The sequence below is a fragment of the Pleurodeles waltl genome, chromosome 4_2 (assembly GCF_031143425.1).
Source record: "Pleurodeles waltl isolate 20211129_DDA chromosome 4_2, aPleWal1.hap1.20221129, whole genome shotgun sequence".
NCBI classification, from domain to species: Eukaryota; Metazoa; Chordata; class Amphibia; order Caudata; family Salamandridae; genus Pleurodeles; species Pleurodeles waltl.
Window position 1 is genome coordinate 865137990 of NC_090443.1, and position 26793 is coordinate 865164782.

The following is a 26793-nucleotide window of genomic DNA, read 5'->3' on the forward strand; positions in this document are numbered from 1 at the left end:
TCATCATTGTTCAATGCTCATCTGCAATTGCCTGCTCCTTACTGAGGCGCAAAAAGCAATCATTTGCATAAAAAATTGCTGTTTCATTGCCTGTTCACTTTCAGCTGCAACTTTTTTCTTTAAATTATTCTCAGTAAATAGCCTGTATGGACAATAATAACGTGTACTCAGCGAAAACAGCCCATATCTGCCCGCCTGTAAAATCAAACATTCGTGAACCTACAGAGCCATATTCGAGCACAATTTTGAAAGATATTCTAGCCATGCGCTCTAACACTGATTCCATACGTATGGATATTAAAACGTTTGGAAGAGATTTGGCTATGTAGTAAAATCTGAGACAGTAAATCTAGAGACCAAATCCTTCCTACTACAATTAAAATTTTCCCCGTGAAAAAATCTCTCATTGATTTAGAGAATTGCAATGGACAATTCATCTAAGGATCTTCACCCTGCAAAAAACACATTGATTGTATCAACAAAATATCCTGTTGAACTTTGAGGAGAAATTTGAGCTAGGTAATTCACACCGCATGCCTTCTTGTCACAAACTGAGTCATCCTAAGCCAGACAAATTATTTTCAAAGTTCTTCACCATCATCATCCTGTTATGTTAGGAAGGGTGGCTAGAGACATTCCTTCTCTCATGATTGATGGTAATATTTTATACATCATGATTTTGCAAAGTAAACTGTTGCCATGAGAAAAGGGTTCACAGCCTAAGCACCTAGATTTAGCAATCTCAGTTTTTAATATGGTCTCTTTGATCCTTCCACCATGAGAATAGTGAAAGGAGAAACTTCTAAATCTTTCAACCACACTGGTGACCTAATAATATGCCTAGGTCAACTTCATCCTTTATCCCTGAAATCTTAAGACATTACTGACACTTAGTTCTATGCCTATCTCTGATCTCTATCTCATAGTACATACTGATGATTGAAGCCCTGATGGCCGATATGTCTAGTGGTATATGGATTGGCAGTTATTCTCGGATGTGCACAGTTGTGCACCAACACCATTGTGACTATTATGTGCTTTGTTTTATATGTCTTTTTTCACTTCTATGAGCTGCTGTACCGAATTGCTACATTGGCCATAGTAGAATAAATATTTATACTTGTTATATATTTTCTATGCATATTTACTTCATCAACTATGGCTAATTCTTATAGCCTTAAAGTAACTTATCTTAATGTTAAGGGAATAAAACACCCAATTGAATGTAAAAAAAAGTATCAGAGCTCCACTTCTCGATAGCCTGTCCTCTGCCAAGTTCAGGCTTCCTAAATCTTTTCATCTCTTTAGTACCTGTTTTTTTAATAATACCTAAACTCACATACCAGTGGAGAATTCTCTTCTCTAATTGTTTCTCTAAACCTCATTTCTCTCATTTTAAAATTGATTCTTTATTGTTGACAAGAAATTTATGTCTTTCATCTTTAACCCTACTTTTGGATAAAAAAACATCTCAGATCATGTTATGATCTTGATGGTTTAAAATTAGAAGACTTTACTATTTCACACTCTAGTTCAGGTATCTCCAATAGCTGGATCGAAAGATACCATTAGCTCACTGCCTGCCTCTCAGTAGCTTGCACAATTGCCTGTCAGCTTGTTTGAAAATGTGCAGTTGCTCTTTTGCTAAGGTAGCATTAGCACTGTGCATCCTTTTCCCTGAGGCCTGGGGAGCTCAGGGTTCTGTACTTCTTTCTTTTACTCCTCTATTTACCTCCTCCTCTTCCTTGCACTTTCTCTTCCCTTTTTTTAGCGTTTTGGCCATTGTGGTTCTTTTCTTCCTCCCCTCTTTCTTGGTTTCACTCCTTTGTCATTTATTCTCACTTTCTTCCCATGTCTTTCTTTGTTTACTTCTTTCCTTCATCCTTCGGCCTTGTCTTTTTTTCCTTCTTTTCTTCCTTTGTTTCGTGCTGTTGTTCATTCTCTTTATTTCCTTTCTTCCTCTACATTTCTCATTTCTCTTTCTTTACTCCTAATTTCTGTTTTAGTCTACTTTATTTCTTCTGCTTTTTATCTCTTCCTCCTTCCTTCTTTTTATTTGTATCCTTCTGCAATTTCTTCCTCTACTTTCATTCACTCAGTTGTGATTTTTTTTACCCTTTCTTCTATTTTAGTTTTTTTCTGCTGTTTTCCTCCCTTTTAAGTTTCCTTTCATTCCCCTTCTCTTTGTTTCTTTGTTTCTTTTTATTTTCTTTCACTGTTCCTTGTCTGTTGCTTTCTTCCTTTCTATTTTTCTGCTTCTTTCTTTTTCTCCGTCTTCATTTTACTTTCTTCATTCCTTTCCATTTTTTTTACCTGCACCTTTCCATTTCTTACTTTCTTTTTGGCTCCCTTCTCCCTTGCTTCCTTTCTGCCACTGTTCCTCCTTCTTCATTCGTCATCTTTTCTTTTCTTCTTTCTCATCTTTCCTACTTCCTTTGTGTTCTTATTCTACACTTTTCTGTCTGATTTCCTTCTTTTTGCTCCTTTCTATTTAGGTGCGTAGCCTCTGCATATGCTCTCAATGGAAATAAAAAACGGAATTCTTCCCATTACATGTTTACTGTACCCCAGATATGTTAAATAATACCAATACTATATGGAAAAAGAGAGCAGTAAATATCTTGGAATTTTATTTTCAAAATCTATTAGATTATACTATCTCTCTCAATGATGATTATATAATTTAAAAAATGAAAGAGTATTGATAAATGGTCCTCTTTATATATGAGGTGGTGGGGGTAAATGGAGTCCATTCAAATTATTACTGTTCCACAGGTGCTATGCATCGTGTCTATGCTTCCTTTAAGATTGCCAAATCATCACTGCAAAAATAGATTATTTCTAATTTAATATGGAACAATAAAACACCATGAATCATTTACAAAAAACTCAAATTATGTAAATTCAATAGTTGTATTGGTTTGCCAGATTTTGACTGTTATCACACAGCTTTTATTATTAAGCTAGGTTTGTTATTGGTTTCAAAAGAATTGATACATCACTAGCGCCTTAACTGATTCAAAATGAGGAAAATTTTGCAAAATCAATTCCTTTGCTTGCTTTGTCTATATCTATTTTTAATGCAATTGTTAAATCTTTGTCAATAATAAAAAACATTAAATCAACACTTCTTGAACTAGACAATTTATTTCATTTAACCGCAACAGCATGAAAAATGATTTCCTCATGGCATAAACTTCCAATTAATTACCTAATAATATAAAGCTCTGGAGACCATGGGTTAATGCGGGCATCTGTCAAGCGGATGCCTTTTTATTCTTTTCAGAATTGTAACATACATTTTCTTCACCTCATCATAAGTATGAACTGTTATATACATTCTTTTTAAATGCTTTCCAATTGCTTTACCAGGTTCACAAATTTCGGAATTAGATCTATGTTTAAACATGCTTAATTTATCTAGACATAATTGACTTAAAATTATATAAAGAGCATTATAACAAAGAAAATACAAACTTAGCATATATTAGTAATTTTTGGAATACTACACTCTCCATGTCATTTGCTCTTGAAGAATGGCAAAAGATTTGGCCCTATAATACCTCTGGCTGATTACCTATTTCTTTATATCAAACAAACATATTTCTTTTGTTTAAATGTTTTTGGGTCCCATATTAAGCCATTTAATGCCAAACATTTTGATAACACTGAATGTTGGCACTGTAATCTTAACAATGGCTCGCCAACACATAAATTATTTGATTGTCCGATTATTTCTAGCTTTTGGTCTAATGTATGGAGCATTATAACAAAAGATTTTGTATATCCTAAATTCTTTAACTTTCACTGTGCTTATATGCAAGTCGTTTATATTAACATGTACCTTATCTCTTCTACAGAATACATTATTTCATGTTTTAATATCTCCAGGTATTAAATCCATTACTTCCAAATGGAAAGATACGTCCTTACTCTTGGTGCATCCATGGTGGTCTTGGATACTATTTACTAGACAAGGTGCAAATATTTCTGTTAATGAAACTCTACAGCCCTCCCCACCATCTGAAGAATGCTGCAATATGTTTGCCAAATTCTTCATCAACAAAGTGAATGCAGATTTTAGCCTCTTATCTACAGCTGCCACCCCTAATGATGCCCCTCTGGTAAGGCTGGGGTGAGGGCCTACCTTGGCAGTGTTTCCTGCTCTGTACCATGTAACCATGGGCTCTACGCTAAAATCTATCAAATCGGATGCCCTTTGGATCTGATTCCCCCTGTTATTCTTGTTCAGAGCAGCCACATTCTTCTGTCCACTCTTATGGATATCCTTAATCATTCTCTGGTAAGTGGCAACATTCCCCCAGCATGGAAACATGATTTGGTAAAACTGTCATAGTTGGACTCTTGCTCTAGGCACCACTGCTGGTTTAGGGATGACAGCACTTTTGTTTGTAGACGACTAGGCCAATCCTACAACAAGTCACAACTGTCGGCCCAACCCTCCCGGCTCACAAGCAGTTCCTCACCAAAAACCCAAACAGTAAAAGGTGATTTTGGCAGCCATTAAGCATAGACTCTAGAGTGCGACATCTCAGGGGGGGTTGGGGTTAAACGGAGATTAACCTTTTCTCACATGAGCAATAAGTCTCATTCACACACAGACAATGAAAGAGATGCAGTAAACTTTTCAATAGGTTTTATTAACAAGACTGCAATCTACTATAAAATGCATGAGCTGCAATAATTAGGATAACGGACAATGCAAGAAGCAGCTTTGTGAAAATGAGAGGCAGACTTGTGAAAATGATAGTTGTGAATATAAAGACCCCCACCATCTTGCAATAACACGGAATGTAAAATAGGCCCTAATATCATAGCATGGAGAACCTAATCTCTAACCTAAAGAGAGCTAGGTGTGATAAACCTAATCTGCCAGTTCCATGTCCATGAGAAGAGCTGTCCCCGCCCAACTCTTGTTACCTTGGAATGAAGTCTCTAAATCAGAATCCTTGGGAACATGGAGGCTGGGTCTGCATCAAGGTGACGTGTAGCATAAATAGCGTTGATGGCATCTGATAGGAATCCCTCTGATAACCTTGTCTGCGTGAGATGTATTTATACAGATCTTGTAGGACCCCTGACGCAGGTATGTTCCCAAACAATAGCTAGCTTGGGGTGGCAATTATATAAAACATTCCCTCAAAAAGTACATTATGTTCCTGTCATATGTAAGTTGGAAAGGGACATGATGTGAATACCTACGTATATCTCTTGTCTTTGACGCTAATAGTGGCACCTTTACAGACAGGCACTGATAACGTGAAATCAAAACATCTTCCCAACTATAAACATAGCAGCCATCTTGGAAGAAATAATTAAATGAATGTGCTAAAACAGAGCAGGCTAAGTCGGTTAAAAGTCATTAGGTAACAGGGGCATGGGTCTGCAAGCCAGAAAGCTAGGCAAACTTTTGATTCCCAATAAAACTAAATAGTATCCACTACAAAAACATTACTAAAAAAAACTACGGCCAATCCTCTTCTGGCAGAGAACAATAGACCAATCTCGCTTCTTCCAATATCCAGCAAAGTACTAGAAAAACATGCTAATAAACACCTGTCAGGCTTTCTAAAAACTCATAAGATTCCCTTTCATATTCAGGCAAGTTTCAGATTAGGCAGAAGTATGGAGACTGCTCTGCTTGCAGCCACAGAGGAGCTTCGTTTTATTTTGGACCTGGGTGGCTCAGCAGCTATGATAATGTTAGATCTCAGTGCAGCCCTCGATACTGTGTCACACCCCACGAGGATTCAGAGGATGAAGGGAGTTGGAATCACTTGAGATGCCACCAAATGGCTAGAAGATTTCCTGGGAAATAGGAGCTTTCTGGTGATGCGAAGAAGCATTTTTCTCAAATGTTCATCCCCTATCATTCCGGATCCCACGGGGATCCTCACTAAGCTCTACTCTTTTGAATCTCTATGTAGTCCCCTGGCCTTAGTGTCATATGCAGATAGCACTCAGATCATCCTGGCTCTTACCCCTGATGTTAGTCGCACGTCTTCACAGCTCAATTCATGCCTCAAGGTGGTTACAGAATGGATGTCTGCCAAGCAACCTGAAACTAAATAGTGATAAAACAGAAGCACTGGTGGTCGGTAATAAAAGCTACAGATGGCTGGAATTGTCATGGCCAGAAAATCGAGGAGAAACACCAGAGCCTGACAAGGCAGTAAAAAGCCTGAGGTTCTGGATAGACGAAAAACTTACAACGGAAACACAGGCCCCAAAAGCTGGCTAGGTCCTGTTTTGGCTTCCTGAGATAACTTAGAAAGTTTCTATATCTGCTACCACCTTGTACTAGGAGAGTGGTAGTACAGGGATTAATCTGTTCTCGCCTTGACTAGGGAAACTCCCTTTCCTTAGGGAGTCCAAAGTATGTGACAAAAAAGGCTTTCATGTGGTCCAGAACGCCACAGCCATAACGCCTTACAAAATTTCTAAGTTTAAAACAGTAAGTCCAGCCCTAGCAGCACTACACTGGCTGCAGATTCAAAAAACAAATTAAGTTTAAAGTGCTCTGCAACGCTCATCGTATCCTACATGAGAAAGGTCCACCCATTATCCAGAAATTCCTTAAGCCCTATGTTCCATGGAGGCCTCTTCGTTCTGGCATCAAAGGGCTTCTGACAGTCCCTAAAGTCAAAGAGCAAGAGGTGGTGGTCGATTCTTTGCATAACTCATACCGAAACTCTGGAACACCCTCACTTAGATTTCGGCAAATAAATATGCATCAGAAAACTCCTTAAAACTCATCTTTTCTGAAGCTTAGCTTCAGCTTAAGTCCATGTAATTATTTTGGCTGTTTCGTTGCTATTAGCGCCAGGAGGCCTGGTAAGTTAGCTGTGCCCTATACAAAAAAAACACTTGACTCATAATAACTCACTATTTTTTCAACTATTTGGGAAACCAATTGATGGATATATTGCTAATTCTCATAACTGAATTCCATATTTGTTATGTCTTACATGACCGACTATTTCTATTTATTAAGCATACATAAAATTAGCAGCTCTATTTTTTCTGCTTTATTAATTATTGTATTTCACACATAATTAATATTGAAGTACCTTGTAATCTATGTGTAATTCTTGCATAGTTTGTGTTATCCTTGGTTGGTATCTTATTGTTATTAGATACTACTTGTTGTAATGTCTTATAATAATATACATTGAAATAATAAAAACTGTTTGAACACAAAGACGCTTCAGACGTCAATCTCACTTTTAGAAATGTAAAGGGAAAAAGGCACATTTTAAAACATGTTAAAGTGAAATGGTCCCAGGTATTTTGAGCATTAGTTTATTATGGCTCCAGGCATTTTTGTCTTTTGGACAAAACTAAGGATTTTACAGTAGGGTTCTAAAATTCGAGAGACTGTTTTCTTATTTGGTAAAAAGATTTACTGGGACAGTCTATCTCATCCAACAATGGTCTTTGCACTAGCAAAAAAAGATTGGGTCTGCCCAGCTCTTGACAAATTGATTTTATATAACTTAGCTCTATAGCATTAAGATGGAAATCCTTTGCTAAGCAGTCCTTGATTAACTGTCTAAGTTTGCACAAGGATTAGAGCAGATAACTAACCACAACAGGAGCGAGGAAGCTGAATTCTAGCCTGTAAGTAGGAAAACCCCAATTCTTAATGACCTAAATGATGCGGACTACTCTGTGGGAGCGCTAGTAACCGTCTCCAAAATCTGTTTCTCTCAACCTTTAAAACTTGTGAATTAGCAAAGCCGCAAGCACCTGCACTGAATCACACTGAAAAAACCCACTTTGTGTTGGATAAAGCAACCATATGTGGTAGAGATTTGTAACACAATCTGGAGGAAAATTTATCAAACTAAAGTTAAAAACATTAGCCTGTGGGACATGGCAGGGGCGTCTCCTCTCCCCACCTCTGTTTGCTCTCGCAATGTACCCTCTTCTGGTGTGGGCTCGGCAGGAGTTGCATGATTGGGGAGGAGTGCTCGGGAAAACACGGGATGTATTTACTCTCTAATAGGGTTCAAGCTCTGGTTACTGGATGAGTTCGAGCCATTTTGGGGCTATGTATTAACCGTAGAAAGTCCCTGTCATTACATCTTGGTGCCCTGCTGGGTTCCCCAATGGGTCAGCTGCCTACAGTGAGAATTAGGCCACTTTTACTTCCTGGGTCATGCTGATGCACTTATGGGGCAAGCAACTTCATCTTAATGTCGGAAGGATGATCGACTCGTTGCACATGTTGGTCGCATTATGGAAAACACTGTTACGGTCTTTGATGGGCAGGGTGGCGATTTCCAAAATGGTGCTTTTGCAGCAGTGTCTATATGTGGTGCAGAATTCCCTTTGTACACTACGCACCAGTGTGTTTCAGAAGCAGGACTCCATTTTGATTTTGCTTCTTTGGGCTGGGAGGCATAGTAGGGTCGCACTATTTAACCTGACATGCCGTTACGAAAAAGGAGACCTGGAAGTGTTGCGGTTGGAGTTTTATTATTATGCTGCACAAATGCAGTAAGTGGCTAGATGGCTGGAGAGTGGGGCTAGTTATGAGAAACATATATTGGTGGGGGTGGTGGAGATTGCGAATCTCCCAGCTTTGTTGATGGAGGGCGATGGTGCATCTATGGATTTACCTTACATGGCCAAGCAGACTACACATTTGGCAGAAACTAGTGAGGTTTGTACTTAATAGGGCCCCCTTTCATAAGGAATTACCGGTGTGGATACACAGCCCGGTCAGGGGCATGTCTGACAACATGACCTTTCAGGCCTGGAATTAGGGTGTTTGTGAAATATTTGGGTACTTGTACCCCAATTAACTATTTATCACATTAGAAGATGGATGGACGGGGTTTGAGTTGGGCCTGGGGCACTCCATGCACTATGCTGGTCTGGCCGAGCTGGCCAGGGAGACCTGGACCACTTTTCCGGAGGCGCCGGTGCCCTCCTGCACGCTGGGAATCCTATTGCCATATGGGTCTAGTTGACACTTGGTGTCCTTATTATACAAAGCAATGGTGACTAATGCTGTGGGATGCCTGTTTCGGGCTCAGGTGATGTGGGAGATTGACCTGGGGGCGCCACTGACATAGACACTGCGCATATGTACACTCACAAAAACAGTATCTACCAATGATCAATTTGAGCGGGCCCACTACAACTTCCTGCATTGCAGTTACATGACCCCACTGAAGTTGCATAAAATATTCCAGACCCGGATGGACATCTGTCCAGTACGCAGGAGTCCAGGAGCTGATTTTCTGCACTTGGCCTTTGGGTGTCAGACGGTGCAGGATTTCTGGGCACAGGTAGGTGAGAAACTAGTACATACTATCTCATTGCAGTGTTCTCTTATCTAGTAGTCTTGCCTCTTAGGCAATATATGCCAGCCTAAGGGGCGCAAGATGGCATATAAATACCTTCAGTTTGCGCTGGTCCTTGCCTGTCGCAGAGTGGCCATAACATGGATGGGTCATTGTGCCCCGGAGACTGGGACCTGGTGCAGGGACGTTGAGGAGTGGACACTAGCGGAAGAAATACACATAAATCTAAGTAGGAGGGATGAGAGCGTAGAGGATGATGTACAACTATTGAGGGCCATCAAAACCGAAACACAGGAAAAATAATGGACTGGGAAGGTCAGGACGAACCAAGTGACCAGCAACCACAATGAAAAGGGAAAAGAATAGAGAACAAAAGCCTGAAGTGGACTAGTTGCAGAGTCACTTTAAAAGGCAGCTGCAACCCCTCAGGTAAGTGATTGCCATTTTGCAGAAGAAGAGAGAAGGAGCAGAAGATATGAGAGGAACTTTCTCAGCCCGCAGCTGCAGACTTTGTATGATGTCTTGTGAGGTCCGGAATCACAGAACCGCACAAAGAATCTGAGGCTTTATTGGTATTGTGTGCAAGTTTCTATAAGGCTGAACAGTCTCTTCCTCTTTTTACAATACTTTCAGAGTCTCTGAAGCAATGTCCAAACTCAAAAACAATCAACTTGACTAAAGGGTTTCTCTGTTTTCTGGTGTAATCTCTTGCCAATAATAGTTTTGATAAACTTGCTCTATTTCCAAACTCCTAATTCTAAGGGGAGTGCTTGTTACAGGAAATATGTCTTTCCCTAATGTCTGTTTAGTGGTGTATTGGACTCCCACCCAAATGATAAATCATGCTAGTTCTTAATGTCATAAATCATGTAAAAGACAGAGCTCTATTTTGCTTTATTTAAGTGATTAATCTTTCTTTACCTTGAAATTAAGTTATTTGCTAGAAAATTTCAGAAGAACACAAACTGTTTTTTTCCACCTTTCTTATTTTCTATCTTTTACAGGAAATATGGATTAATCAGCAGAAGATGGAAAAATGAGAGCTGGAACCCCGCAGGAAGATGATCGGAAGGTGAAGATTGCCAGAACTCGACTGGAGGCTGCCTGGAGAAAGAGAAAAGCTGGGACTCAACTGGGAGTAGGTCGGAGAATGAGGAACACTGGAACTCGACTGAAGGCAGGCTGGAGGACAAGGACCTTGACTTGTACTGGAACTCGACTGAAGGCAGGCTGGAGGACAAGGAACTTGACTGGAGGTCTGAGCAGAGCAATAGGTACGAAGTCAAGCAAGACCTCAGACTCACAAGCCTCTTTAAATAATCAAATGCCACATGTGCCTTTTGGCAGTTGATTGCTTGTTAAGGAAATTAGCAATTATGCTCATGACTGTGGCACATGTTCAATACTGATCACATTGTGAAGAGCACGTGTTTTGGCAGTTACAGTTGGAGTAGGTGGAAAAGCAGTTGGTTGCTTGTTAAGGAAATGAGCAATTATCCTCCTGATTGTGGCACATGTTCAATATAGATCACATTGTGAAGAGCACATGTCTTGGCAATGACAGTTGGCACAAGTATAGCAGGTGGGATACAATGTGCATAATCAACATTCATTAGTTATCAAATCAAATCAAATTAAATCAGGGTTTAAAAAGCACAACTACTTATCCATAAGGGTCTCAAGGCATTAAGGGGGTTTGTCCCCTGAGCTTCAGTTGAAGAACCAGGTATTAAGGTCCTCCATGAATTGGGTCGCAATGGTGAAAGCCTGAGGTGCAGGGGCAGGATGTACAAGGTCTTTGCCGCACTGTAGGCAAAGGATCTCCCACCAGCCGAGGTCTTCCATATGCGGGGTACGCTGACTAGTGCTTGTTGAGCGGAGAGGTCTGGTGGAGGAGTAGAAGGTGATGAGGTGATTGAGGTAGGCAGGCCCTAGGTCGTGGAGGGCCTTGTAGACGTGGACAAGGAGATTTAAGTTAATTCTCTTCTCAATAGGAAGCCAGTGAAGGTCTATTAGGTGATTGGAGATATGTTCACAGCGGGGAATGTCCAGGTTGAGTCTGGCGGAGGCATTTTGGATGTGCTGTAACTTCTTGACGTTCTTCTGGGTGGTACCAGCGTAGAGGGCCTTTCTTCTGGGTGGTACTAGTGTAGAGGGCATAAAAAATGAGACATTTAACCAGCATTGGTTCGAGGATGTAATGAATATACCTAAATACATCTGAATATTGCAAGCAACAGCACCTTACTGTAATCAAGCTCTTGGGTGTGCTTGTCTACCCACAACAATTGGCCTGAGGCACTAGAAAATATATTTAAATAATGAATTTGTACTTTCAAAGTCTGTGTCTTTTAAACAAATTCATTTATACATTTTCTCAGGGAAGAACCTTCCCTGCTCACAGAAGTCAGGCTTGCTCACTTAACTTGCTCAGTGGAATTTAGGGCAAGAATTATGTCCCACGACTTTCAATAATAACCAGCTGTCACTGTCTGTGTCACAGAATAAACAGCTATTCAACCCTTTCCAAGAATTACACTGCGTGGTCCTTCATTAGTGACAAATGCTCTTATAGCTCATTGGACACTCTTTAAGGAGTGCAATTGGGTATGGTGTAGTGCTAACAGTATCTGAGAGGACCTTGTCCTTCACAGACATTTTTGGCTTCACTGCGACAGAGAGCCTTGCACTCTGACAAAGCAGTGGTAGCTAACTCATATGCTAGATGTGAATGTGCTCTAATAATTACCTTTGCCTAATGGCCATTGAGGAGAAGACACTCTTTCCGATTGCTGCTGCTTGATTTGATGTTCTCCATGTGTGTGGCTCCATAAGAAGGAATAATACAATATTTGGCACAGGGATTCAAGAGTGCATCCAGGAATAGGTGTGCACCAGAGAAATAAGTTATCATTCATCATATGAATAGGAGGATTTCAATTATGAAAATGTCAGGCCACCTAATACGTGCGTGGAAGCAGATTGGAACTCCTCACCTCCCGCGTCCAATAGGACCAGCTTCAAGACAAAGCTTCAAGGCGAACTGTGATAGGATGAAGGTGGAGGGAGTTGGGATAGGGACTGTGGGGAAGAGGTTCTGTTGAGTCAGAGATGATCTGATTATTCCACTGATCCAGTGTCTGTCAGCCACCTCCCCAAATTCATTATAGACTATAAATTCTACCTAAAAGAAGAATTTTCCTTGGTTGGCGAATGGGAATGAGTTTCTGGGAGCTATCTACTGCCTTGAGGCATTTTGAGAAGTGGGAAGGTAATCAAATTACACTGGTTAGCCAGATTTCAAATGAAAACTCTTAATAAAATTATCTTATAACTTCTTAAAGGTTCAACCAATCTTTCTTACCACCTGCTGTTTAGACAAAACTCACTCAAAATACATTGCATGAGCAGGTACCCTTTAATCATTGTTCATCCTGCTGTCCTCAGTATCCAGATTTAGACACAGTTATTAGAAAGTAGATTTAATTTCCAGCAATGAGGAATATGAATAAAAGTTAGTTACTCACAAATTTTTTAACTCAATATTCATGCAAAACGAAGAGGGTGTATTTATTGCAGCCAAGATGCTTTGATTGATAAAACTGACCTCTCTGTACCACTGTTTCCTCGCAGTGGCTACCTTCAACTGGTTTAACAATGATGTTAGCCCATGTAAAGATTCTCCAAAGAAATTTGTATCTCCAATGCACTCCCCCCACTTGTTTTTTGGTGCTCACAGTTACTTCTCTATTTTGCTTACATTTTTTCTAGCTCAGGATGTAGGCGCTACCTCAAAGCTCAAAACACAAGCCTCTCATATCTCAATTTCAATAATTAAACAAGGCCCTTGCTGATGAGATGAGTCCAAAAAAAATCCACTTTTTCTGAAGAGCTGGCCCTTGCTGCTGCTGCTTCACAGGAATAACTGCATTAACTAGCAATAAGACATTGCATGTGGACTCTGTTTACGGACCCCGCCCAGCTCCCCTTTGATCTCACTAGAGTTCAAGCAGCCTCATAAGGGCCAAGATAGCCACCATTGTGGCATAGTTTAACCCAACCATATCTGCCTGCACACCAGTGTTTCAAACCATGCTGACTCCTCCAACACTCCATCTGTGAACCAGCAACCCTCTGATGGATAAGTGGGAAATTACTTGGAGTAGCTGCAGGGCACTGCCCAGGAATGGGAAGATCACTGGTCTTTTTGAAATTACTCTTGCCACCCGATGGGATAGTGGGCATCAATGAGGTGGTAGGCATTGATTCTTGGAAATCCTGACAGAAAAAGACAGTGAAGCATTGAGCTGTAAGAGAATCTTCAGCAGGTTATTGCCCCTGTGCTGTGTACAAGAGCCGTCTTTGGTACCTTTTTGGGGTAATTACTCTCAAAACACTTGATAAGGCACAAGCGGGAGGGGCTCTTTCACGGCCACTTTATGGATGGAAAAGTTGATATAAGATGCAGGTCTGAAGCACAGGGGATTTTTTTCTCTAACAAAGGGAATGAGTTCATTAGACTACTGATGGCTGGAGAGGAGACTTTGAGGAAAACAAAAAGTGATGGCTGAATTGCATGAAACAAAACAAAAGGTGATGAATGGATTGCTTGAATTATTCTCAAACACTTGTAATTACTCTTGGACGTAGTCAAAACCCCTGTTTTTTTATCCACTATGCCACCTCAGATAGGAACCAGCCACATGTAAGCTTGGTCCTGCACGAAAAAGGAACAGTCCGCCCTAAACTGCTAGGCCACGTCTCTTTGAAGAAGACCATAAGTTACTCTAGATCTGTTTCGATCTCCTGGGTATTGTTTGTATGTATGTATATTCTTGATTTTCTCGAAAATATACAACAGTTGGCCCTTGCCAACCCAGGCAAATTTTCCCTTAGATGGACAATGTAGAAGAAAGGTGGTTAAGCATAGAATAGTTGTACGTGCTGCTATATTTTGAGGTAGGGTCTCTGCCTTCTGTGGCAGATTCAGTACAGCCCATCCTCTTTTGTGTGAGCTGTTTCGGTTTCTTCTTGAGGGATACTTGAAGGTGGAGCTGACAGCATCCTGCCACTTAAGCAAGAGACGAGGGCACACCTCCAGCTACTAAACCTAATGGAGAGTTGCAGCTGTGCTGCTAAGCGATGGAGAAGCTCATGGTTTGTCAGTATATACACTAAAAAATGGGGGACAAGGGAGATTCAATGTTCCAGTGTACGCTCTCCCTAGAAGTAATCGTGAAAAAACAAAAGTACACTGTTGAACATGCAAAAAAAGTATACAGGCAGTTCTTTCAAAAGAGGGAGGAGCCCTCACACATCTTATTAGATGTCATGCTTCATCATGGGGCTCACTCCTCGTCAGACTGGCACTGAAATATCTGATGTGCCCCACAGGGGGGCTCTTGCCCAGAGATCTTTACTGATAGTGTGTGCCAAAGGAAAGCACGTAGGAATTAATTTCAACCTAGTAAAGACGAATAAGAAAGTAGGAGAGAAAAAAGGGAAAGTTAAAATTGACTAGGAAACCTCCAAACCCTACTTTATTGAATGCAGCAGGGTCCCGGTCACAGTTAAAAACATTGCAGAGTGAAGAGGAAATAATGTTCCAGGACTCTACTTAGAAAATGGTGGAAGGAATTAACTTCAACCATGAAATAAGGCCAACATGTTTCGCGCCTCATAACAGTCCAATCAGACCATATGGCACTGCTTCAGGACCAAAAAGGCAAAAAAACCTCTCCTGAACTGAAATATAAACTATATGCATCCAATACCTGTGAGTAACAAGGCAAATCAAAACAAATGAGGTGACTTACTCTATGGGATGCAAATATATTGGAAATGGATAAGGAAAAGCCTATAAACAAATAAAAAATAAAAAAGTAACATAAGAACCACATTGATTTATAAATATACTAGCAAAAAGCATACCAGAAAACCAAAGTGTGGATATTTGGGTTGACATTGCACTCAGTGTAAATACGGTGCTTCGCTAAATAGTCAAGTGAACACGAAAAAGAAAAAAGAACAGAAAAAAAAAAGATGTACCAATGCTTACCATCCTCAATTAGGGATGGAACCTCATGTCAGTATATTGTTCTGGAAGGGTGGAGGTCCATTTTTGCATATGAAATGAATCTGCTGGTCATTAGGGAAGGCTGATAGGCAAGGTTTTACAAGTTCAGGTCTTACAGAAGTAGTCAGCCCGCTTCTGTCAAAGTTGGAGCACAGCTGGTAAATTCCTGTTTCTCACCCTCAAGCGGCCAGAGGCTTTTTGTTCAGCCTGCATTTTCTAGCCTTGGACTCTTTTCAATGCCATTCTAGGTTGGTGACCCACTTCATTTTTAAGAGGAAGGCTGAACCAATTAAGTGTCAACTGGCAAAGGTTGGAGGTAGCCCACAAAATTCAGGCCACACCTCTTGCCACACCATTTAGTTGACTGGGTCAAGTCTTACTGGGTCAGAGCTACCTTTCATGGAGGAGAGAGTCCTGAGTGAGTAGAAAGGAGCTTGCTGGAGCATATTTGCAATAGTAGAACGTCTCTTTCTTATCCATGAATCCTAGATGCAGCAAAGGAGATTATCTGCGCTGTGCATTCCAGTGTGCTTAGCAGTGGGAGGCCTCTAAACTGTTGTGATGAGTGTTTTTTGTGAAGTTGAGAATACTTGTAGCTGGAAGATGATCATTAAATTATGTGAGTTTCGAGATCCTGATTTATGCATTAACCCTCTCGGATATTTGGTGCCAGACTCATGAATAAAGTTCTGCTAACTGAAATGGCAGTGTGTGTAGGCCCAGTTGTGGTACAAAAAGGAACTGGGCTTTGCTTGTGCACTACTATTGACCAGAAAGCATGGTTTTATTTGCACATTTACCTTAATTGGGCGAGGACGATTTACAAGTAAATGCTCAAGGACTTTTAAGACAACTTCAGAAAACTGAACACACTCAATGGTTAAAAACGAATAGGGGTGAAAACTGATGACCAGATAACCAGACCTGACATGCATAGGATCACCCTCCAGAAATTCCTGTAGTTAAGCGAAAAACCCTGTGAACTAATATCTTTTTCCAGAAAGTTGCAGACTCAATGGAAGATGGGTGCTGTGGAGGTTAAAGAGTTGACGGGGGAGAGTTAATAAAGATGGAGGTAAAATGGAACTGGTTGCAGGAGAAAAAGGAATTTCCTATGGGAAATAGTTATATGACTGTGGGCCATCATATCACTGGGTTACCTCTCAAATTGCGTTCATGCTGGTGATGGAAACGTCGTTCTCCAATCTGTAGTCTTCAAACAGCTCGGAGGTTAAGACTTGGGTTTATCCAGACATTTATTTAGTTTGATATTGAGGTAATGTTAAGGAATACCTGGCATATAATAGGTAATAAGTAACTGGTAAGGATGAATACCTTCTTGGGTAGACATGACAGATAGGTCCATGCACTGTACTGGACCTGGATAGGGAGAACTGGCTGCTACAGCTGAGTGTTGCGAGTCTAGCACAAATGGGAAGATTTCCCTAAAAAGTTAGTAGAGATGTTGTGCCTAAGATGTTTCAGATATTAAACACAAAAGTGGGTGAAACAACAGCGGTGAGTAAAGTGAGAAATGTGCCTGGGAGCTTACAAGAGGTGGTTCCTTGTGAGCTCAAAGTGTTGTGGAATAAAAGAAAACAGAAAGCCAAGTTAGCGCACAGTAGTCTAACACGGTTATTCCAGAAATAGCCAGCAAGAATTCAAAATAAACAAAGGCACTATGCCAAATCAATAGACCAGACCCTCAGTCCCTAGTCAGCTGAAACACGTAATGCTTAGCCATGCATTTGGTGCTACATTTACAAAAGTGGTCCCAGTGCAAATGAAATAGAAACAGGAACACGTCACAGTCAGAACCCTACAGAATGAGCAGGTTGGCCTCTTGTCTTGGGAAGAATGCAACAGAAACTTAGACCTACTGTTGTTACAAGTTTCTAGTTTCTGGAGTGGAGGGCTGAATTTACAATTTTCTGCAGTCCTAGTTTCTTTGTGCCAACTTGTGAATGAGGACAGTGGAGCTTGATTGTGCCATGTACAACACAAGATAACAGAATGGTAGTTTGTTTAAAATGAATAAATATATATATATATATATATATATATATATACAATACTGCTAAAGCTTTAGTGAGCTTCAAGGAGGCATATCATCTAAATCACCACGGATTAATAAACTACATGATTCATAAACTTTGTATTAACACTTGTTAAGGCACATACGCGGATTTACGTTCTCACAGCGTATTAGCAATCGCTTAGCCAGTTGAAGCGGCAGGATAGCTAGAATCATTGTCCTAGACTGGAATGCCAGACCCACAGGGTAGGGGCTGATCACTTTCTACTTTCCTACTTTGCGCAGATTATCACTTTACAGTGCCAGTCACAATGCTGGACTTGGTAGTGGCTTATCACTGGGCTCAGCTGCTTCCTTCTTCATTTAATCTACCATTTTTATGACACCAGATCGGACTTATTACAGTAAAAGAATGGCGTTTGATCTGATGATCTCTATATTGCATTATGAGTGAAACTTTCTAAGTTGAAACTATTCTGCTTTTGCATTGTAGTCTATACACCCAGGTCTAACAGGATGACTTTAGAAGCCATCCCAGAGTCATTGGATGATCATCCAACTACTGTAGAAGTCATTTAGATGTCATCAGACATCATCAACCCCCTGAAGTCATCGACAAGGTTTAGAAATTTCTGCCTGATGATTTGAAAATGACTCGAAAATGAGCATCTGATGACTTCACCAGATGTAATCGTCCCTGATGATCTGAGGATGAGTATTTGATTACTTCTCAAGATTAGAGTATTCCTGATGACTTGAGGATGATTTGAAGATGATTATTTGGTTACTTCATAGGCATTAACAAAATGAAATTGGCCTTGATGGTCTGGGGATGATTTACTCAGTACTTTGCTACCCTTTTCCCACTTTGGGTTCATTTTGTTAGAAAAATTAAACCTAAATGATAATTTCAAAATAAATTGTTCATTAGTGGACAATGAACAGCATTTAGCTATTCCATACATTTTCTGTTATATGCAAATAAGCATACAATGTTTTCTGTACTGAGGGTTGTTGTAGGATAATATATTTATTGACTTTTTAAATTTTAAACTGGTTTTATAAGGGTGAAAGCAATCACCCAGTGTTAAATTGAGCAATACTTAATTTTAATAAAGATTCTAATTGAGTAGTATAGAAAGGGCATTTAGATTAAGTTGCACTGCTTCAGGGGTAACTTATAGTATGGACAGGCACATAATGTGGTTCATTCTGTGCTTTATAGCAACCCTGACATATTAACTAGTGGTGTGTGAACATCACAATTTATTTTAAAGTTCCCAGTTAGAGATATCCCCTTATTAGAGCCTGAGCCGCAAAAAAACAAAAACCTGCTCCATCTACCCTCTTTTTCCCAGGAAAAGGCACTTTATCTGAGCCATATCCATCTTCCCCAGAGCTTGAATCAGATACTCCAGCACTTGCATCGTCACCATGCCTCTCTCCCTGTAGCTCAGAATGCTACATGGCGTGGCGTCCTGCAGCGAGGAAGTAGTCTAGTGTTTAGGGCAGTGGTGATTTTTGTCTGTGTGAAACCAAGCAAAGTTGGGAACATTTGCCCTCCTTTGAGGTGACAAGAATTAGAACCAATCTCGATGAAACAGAAACTGCGATATTATGAAGAAATGAACAAGGGGCACAATAACTCTGCTCTGCATTAAACCAGCTTATAGAAGTTGAGTGCAAAGTTAGTGTGCTATGTTTGACCTGGTCTGAAAGCCTCACTCCATGCGACCCCCCCACGACTTTTTTTCTTACCCAAAAGCACAAGTAGTTTGATTTGTCCCCATTAAAAAATAGCTCTGCCAAGTACCACACACCTCTGGCTACATGAAAGAATATTCTAACATTCCCTGGATTATCACAAGGTCTAAATTAATCATGAATATCGGGTGCGCTCAGATTCTTTTGTTCGCTCCAAGCACCAAAGTCTGCGCCCCACCTACTTGCTATATGAACTAATCACAGGGCCCCCAATGTGAGGTAAATTTCTATCTGTACATATCTGAATTCTTTGCACTGTAATTCATGGCCTACACTCCGTGCTAGTCACATGTGCGCGAACCGTAACACAACTAACAGCCCTGTTGCTGTACACCCTAAGCTTGTAATGTGCCATGTTGGAGTGTTTAAAAAGGAGCTCACTGCACCTTAGTAATTATATGCTACATACGGCCGAGCTTCGCAGAGTAGAAATTCTGAGGCACAACCTTCACTAAGCCAGCTTTCGGAAATGTATTACTGCCAGAATTTGTCCCTCACTATGCCCACATCTCACAATTCTTGTCCGCTGAATCCAAACACTGCTAAGTTCTTGCAGCTCTCTCCTTTCTCTGTTAGCAGCAGTGAGGCACTCCCGACCTCGCTTCTTGCACTGTTACTCACCAGTTTCCTCTGAACTGGGGCAGAAATGCCAAATTCCACTCTGCAGCTCGACATGCCAGAAGCCTCCCTCCACCACCCGTGTGTACTCTCAGATATCTCCAGCCCTGCAGACGCATCGGGGTCTGAAAGAATAGAGCTGTAGAATGACTGCCACAGACACAGGATGAGGAGGTCAGGATACTAACTTGGATTGTTGTGGCTTACCAGTGAATCATATATCACACCTGGAGGGCTGTTATTATCACTCTACATGTAAATTAAATGAAACTACATGTCCCAAAATGCAAGGTACTCTTGTTAAAACGGTAGAATGGAAAATGTCAACAATGACTAGGAATCACACTTGTTACCTAATGACTGTTAAGATATTTACTCAAAAAGTTATTGCATGAGTGCATCTAGTCCGTATTTTTGGCTTTGTATTCTGGGGGTTGTAGTCCTGATTTTATATTGGAATAAAGAGCACAAATCCCAGAATGCAAAATGAAAAACCAGACTGGCACAGCTGTTCACGCAGGGTCTGGTATTGTGAGAGCACTGTTTTTCTTTAGGTTTTATATAGCACAGGCTCAACCCGAAGGTACAGCTTGAAAGTCAGCAGGTCTGGTTCTGCTGTGGGTGGATGAAATTAATCTGCTACTGTCAGTTCCTGTCAATTAAGATAAATTGTCAGTGAAAGCGTCACTTGTGAGACGTGGAAATGTCAGACATTACCACACTGGAAGAATGAAAATGCCACACACAAGCAGACTGGAGGCTGGCAGCCCAGTGCTTCATTCCTGGCAGCATCTCATTGCCCCAGTCCCACTTTCCTCGGAGTAGCACTATTGGGCTATATTTGGGCTATGTGTGGTTGGATTTGGGCTACCATGCCTGTTCCTTACTCTTAGAACCTGGCTGGAACGGAAGCGGAAGTAAAGTTGCAGTGTGACCCAGTGAGAAGACGAAGCGCTGATGTGCTGGACTGTGCGCCGATTCATTGAATGAGAGGGAAAAAATTAACTCATTGTACCATTTCATCTGTATTTTTTGGGGGAGTGGGTAATTTTGTTTTGGGGGAGGGGAGGGGGAAGACATGAACAGTGAGGTCGGTATAAGTTCCCGCCTTTTCTCGTTCTTTAGGATACTTTGTAAGCACCGCGCTCTGACTGAAACGCGGGAGCCTACCCCTCTCTATTATGCAGCGCTTTATTCTGTTGCTTTGTTTGAGAGAAGTGTATATACGAGTCAGCCTCTCCTCCGTGAACTTTACCACGTAATGTACTCTTTTTGTAGTTGTGAGAATAAGACCCCGTTGGAGCCAGGGTGCATGAACTCGCCTCTCATCATCAGCAGTTAAGTAAGAATCAGTTGAATTACGTGCTCTGTTAATGAAAAGTGTGCTTGTGTGGGAGCGGTTGAATGTGGGATTTTGTGTTCTCCAAGCCAGATCGTGGACATGGAATTTCGGTCAGATCTGCTGGCCTTGGAACATGGGACCCGGGTTGGAGTCTCCGCTCTGGTTACAAAGCCGGTGTTCTCTGCATACAGCACTGCAGTACCTTTGGGTTAAGTTAGCTGCTATATAAAACCGCAAGTAAAAAAAAAATACTGGGACACCTTGGAGTGTCAGACCCTTGATTCCAACCTGTTCTGCCATTTGATTAGTTTTGTTTGACCAATGACTTTGTGTTTCACCACTGCACATATTAGTTGTTCAATGTTCACCAGTAGCACATTGTATGTTTTGTTCAGTTGAGCCGCCTATTGGCTTTGACATGGCATTAGCCATTACTTTCTGTATTCAGTTTAGCCGCCTATGGGCTTTGACATTGCATTAGTCATTACATTCTGTATTCTGCCTATTGGCTTTGATATGATGTATTCAGTTTAGCTGCCTATTGGCTTTGACATGCTATTAGATATTACATCCTGTATCCAGCTCAGCTGCCTATTGGTTTTGACATGATATTAGACATTGCATTTTGTATTCAGCTTAGCTGCCTATTGGCTTTGACATGATAGTATACATTGCATTTTATATTCAGCTTAGCTGCCTATTGGCTTTGACATGATATTATACATTGCTTTTTATATTCAGCTCAGCTGCCTATTGGCTTTGACATGACATTAGACATTGCATTTGATATTTAGGTTAGCTGCCTATTGCCTTTAACGTGGAGTTAGACATTGCAGTTGAGAATCCAAGCTGTATTTTTCCAAGCTGTGTTTTTGAACCAAGATGTTTTTCTCACAGTAGACTAGACCCGATAAGAGAGGGTACATTGGTTGACCCCCAGTCCCTGCTCTGGTATAAAACTGGACAAAGGATAAGAGAGTGACCACTCCCCTGTCCATCACCACCCCCGGGGGGGTGTCCAGAGCTCCTCCAGTGTGTCCCTGTCGTTAGCCGTCTTGGATTACAAGGTGTGGGGACACTCTAGGGACCTCTGAGTGGCCAGTGCCAGCAGGTGACTTCAGAGACCCCCTCCTGATAGGTTGGCTAGGGTTCCTGGAATCTTCTGCAACATCTGCACTTGGTCTCCTCTCTTCACAGGTCTTCAGGTCCAGGAATCCACCCGTTGTTGATTAGTCCTGCTTGGTTCTTGCAAAATCTCTTATCACGACTCAAAGTGTGTCCTGAGGAAACTTGCAGTACTTTACTCCTACTTTCCTGGGATCTGGGGTGGGGTACATCACTTACCTTTTCTTACACTCCAAGTGCCCCTCTACACTTGCCTAGGGGGGGAATTTGTGATTCGCATTCCACTTTCTTAGTATATGGATTGTGTTGCCACTAGGCCTATTGCATTCTATTGCATTTTCTACTGTTTGCACTATTCTATGACTGTTTAATCACCTGATTTTGGTTACTAGTGTATGTATTGTGTATAATACTTACCTCCAGAAGGAGGTATTGCCTCTAAGATATTTTTGGCCTTGTGTCGCTATAATAAAGTACCTTTATTTTTGGTAACACTGAGTATTGTCTTTTATTGTGTATAAGTACTGTGTAACTATATTGGTATTGCAGGAGCTTTGCATGTCTCCTAGTTCAGCCTAAGATGCTCTGCTACATCTACCTCTATACAGCCTAAGCTGCTAGAACACTGTCTACATTTCACTAATAAGGGATAACTGGACCTGGTATAAGGTGTAAGTACCTTAGGCACCCACTACAAACCACGCCAGCCTCCTACACTAAGCTTCACATCTTCCCTCCACATGCCTTTTTCACCTTCTGCTGCAGTCCACCTTTCCTTTCCACCATTTATACATGTCCCCCGCCCCCATTTGTGATCCATACTGAGCACTCCATACCCATGTGCTGCTCCACCCTCCTAGTGCACTTTGTAAAGGGGCATAACTTTTACTAGTGTAGCAGGCGCACTGGCACCGGGGATGTGAGGGTACCTATGCACTCTAAATATGGCTGAATTACACTAACTAACTAGAGGCCAAGCTGCCTTTGTATACATTGGGGCATATGGAACCTGTGCTGCTATCCATGTGCAGTATCCACTTTCCACTCCCATTGTTCCACCCTCAGTATCCGCAATCTTAGTCTGTTCTCCACCTTACTCACCTTTCTAAGCCCTTTGCATCCACTCTACAAGTCCCACATTCACTTTCCGCCATGTAAATCTACTTTCTGCATCTCCTTATTCTATCGTCTGTCTGCACACCACATCCTTTCATATTACCGCATCCTTGAATATCCTCAATGTCTGTAAATGAACTGTGCACATATTTCAGAATATATCAGAATTATGAAAGCACCAATGAAGCACATTTTTGTAATTTTGAAATGTGGTGGAAATATATTTTAGTATGATCATAACAAATCAGTACAATAGGAGATGACATTTCCACATATTATTGTTTGTACACTCTATACTTTGATTACTAAAATTGTGTGCCAGAGCAAATGTAATTGTCATTTCAATTGAAAGTGTGTTGTCTGTAAACCCAGTGCGCTACTACGCTTTACGTACTCCACTCTAATCCCTTTTACTCCATGACAAGCCACTCCACTGTATCACTCCAATCTATGCTGCTCCACTCTGACATGTTCCTACAGTCTTCTGTACTCTACACTTTGCCCCAGCCCTCTACTCCACTCTGACAGTCCAATCTATGACACTTCACTCCACTCCACTATACGCCACGCCCTCCACTCTACGCCACTCCACCCTACTCTGCGCCACTCCACCCTACTCTACAACACTCTGCTCCACTCTGACACTATACGCAACTACCTCAATGCCACTCCATGCCTCTTTACTCCACTCTATGACACACCACGGTACAACAATCTACTCTACTGTATGCCACTCTACAACACTATACTCAACTCCCTCTATCCCAATCTACAACACTCTACTCCACTCCACTCTTAGACACGCTATGCCACTCCATGTCACTCTACTCCCCTCCACGACACTCTATGCCACTCCACTCTGACAACCTACTTCACTCTATATCACAACACTGTACTCCACTCTACACAACTCCCTCTATGCCACTCAACTTTACTCCATTGTATGCCACTCCACTCTACAACATTGGTTCCCCATCGTTTTAGAACCACAACCCAATTTTTAATACAGCAAACATCTGCGACCCACTTAGCTTTAGTGGACATGAGACAAGTGTTTTTATTTGTTTTGTTTTTAAATCAAAGTAATCCATCGTGTGGCAGCACATTGTTATTTGCAGGTTTCACATTTTCTATTGAAATTGTCACTAAATGTGGAAAAGCATACAGTTTTAGAGATGACACTATATTGCACACAAATGACGTGTGGAAATCGAGTTCAGGGAATATTTCTGTGCAACACCAAGTAGTATCTTAATTTGTTCTGATCCAACTAAAATATTTGTTTCTGGCACACTTAAGAATTACCAAAAAAGTGCTACAGTTTGCTTCCCTAACTGGTGAATGTGTACAGTTCATTGACTGATGTTTACATGTTGTGAGTTAGGTAAAAATCACATCCTCCAGCTTCTCTTTCACACTTCATGTACCCCAGGAGCACATCATACTCCTTTACTGCACACTGTACATCAGCTTTCACACCTGCTCATCCACTCTTCATCAGGTACAGCTGATCATCCATTCTCCACCAGGTATCTCCACATATCTCTCCTCCACATCGTGCTGCACTCTGTCCATGCGCTCCCCACATTCACTTTTTGTTTGTATGTTTGAACTCTACCACCCACATGTGTATTCTACCCAGCACTTGCACTGCTGGTGTGTATATATATTGTTCACCCACTGGATCCACCATCTCTATCTGTTGTTCACCTCGATCTAAGCCTTCTGCATCCACTCTCCAAGTTTCATATCCACCCAGAACGCTGTTTATCTGTTCTTGACGAGCCAATCCAATCACCAACTCGTCTCTCATTGCACTACATCCACCTCTGCACCACCTTATCTGCTAAATACTATACTTAGGGACTCACAGCTATTTTCATTCTCTCCCCATTACAACTGCTAATATTACCATCTAAGTTCTCTCTTTCTGAACTTTCTAGCCTTTAAATTCATCCTCTACATCCACTCTTTTCCCACAACATGAGCTTTCCATTTCCACTAAACAGCCATTGACACTCCACATCTACTCATCTATGGCTTCCAAAAATCACTCTCTATCTCTTAAAACTGCTGTACAGCTCCTGCCCCCTACTTCAGATCTGATCTTCAGTCATGCTCTTCAAAGAAGCTCTCGATATCCACTCAGTGTCCACTGTGCCCTGGGCTCTTTACATGCACTCTTTACATCTCCTATCCAAAACTGCTCTGCCCAACGTATATCACACACCATATGCTTACTCTTCTGTCCAGTGCTGCACTGTTCTACCATCTACAAACAGGACTCAGCTCCTGACCTAATTACTTAGCTTGACACTGGGACAACTACAGCCCCATACTCCCCCCCTTCCTATGTTAGTATCTTCTCTCCACAGTCAGCCTCTGCTATCTACATACACTTTCCACATGAATATCCTCTTACACCGTATACCAGAATAGTTCAACATCCACTTACACTTAAAGCCCATGTTTACTCAGTCTCAACACGAATTATACCATTTGCCAAATGTGATTTAGAACACTTCTCACTTTATGCCTTACTGCCACACGTGTAGCACTGTCAGAAATTAAAGCTCCCAAGTCCTTCACCCACACTCACTGATAATACTGAATCACCTAAATCCACTTAAGCCATATGCTTACCATTCATGCAATCCCAATACAGAGCTACACACTGCACAACTTTATAAACCACTCTCATTAACACTTGCCAAGAGATTAGAACACAACTTGAGACACCCTCTACTCTTTGACAACTAATGATGTTATTTATTCAAACTTTTCATTCACCATAGCAATGTAACACCATTCACCCCAAACAGCCACTGTAAAGACCACAATTTCCCTCGGCTACTCACTCCCACTCACTGCTCACACTGTACCATTAACCCACACAACACCATATACGAGCATGCCCATACACACCAAAGCCATTCACAATAAAACTCTCTGCTGTCACCCTACTGCATTGAGTATATTGCCATCTTAACCAACGCAGAACTCATATGAAGTCCTCCCACAATACTTAGCAACAGTCTCTCATCCATAGCTCCTCAGTGCTGCTCTACACATCTGTGAAATTAACATGATAGTTTCAATTTAGAGACAAATAATGATACTATACATCAATGAAAGCTGCTGTGAATCCCTTCAAATTGGGAGTGATGTATGAAAATGTGATTTTTGTTATTCCCAATTTATTTTTTACATTTACGGTTATCATAGTTAGTAGTTGCTATAAGTTACTAGAATTGTAGTAGTACCACAACATTGTGTCTGGCAGATGTCTGATATACACTAATTGTGGGCTTCTTTTTGCTTAATAGTACAGTTCAATGCTATTCAAGTCTACAGGAACTACCATGGGTGGGCAACCATCATG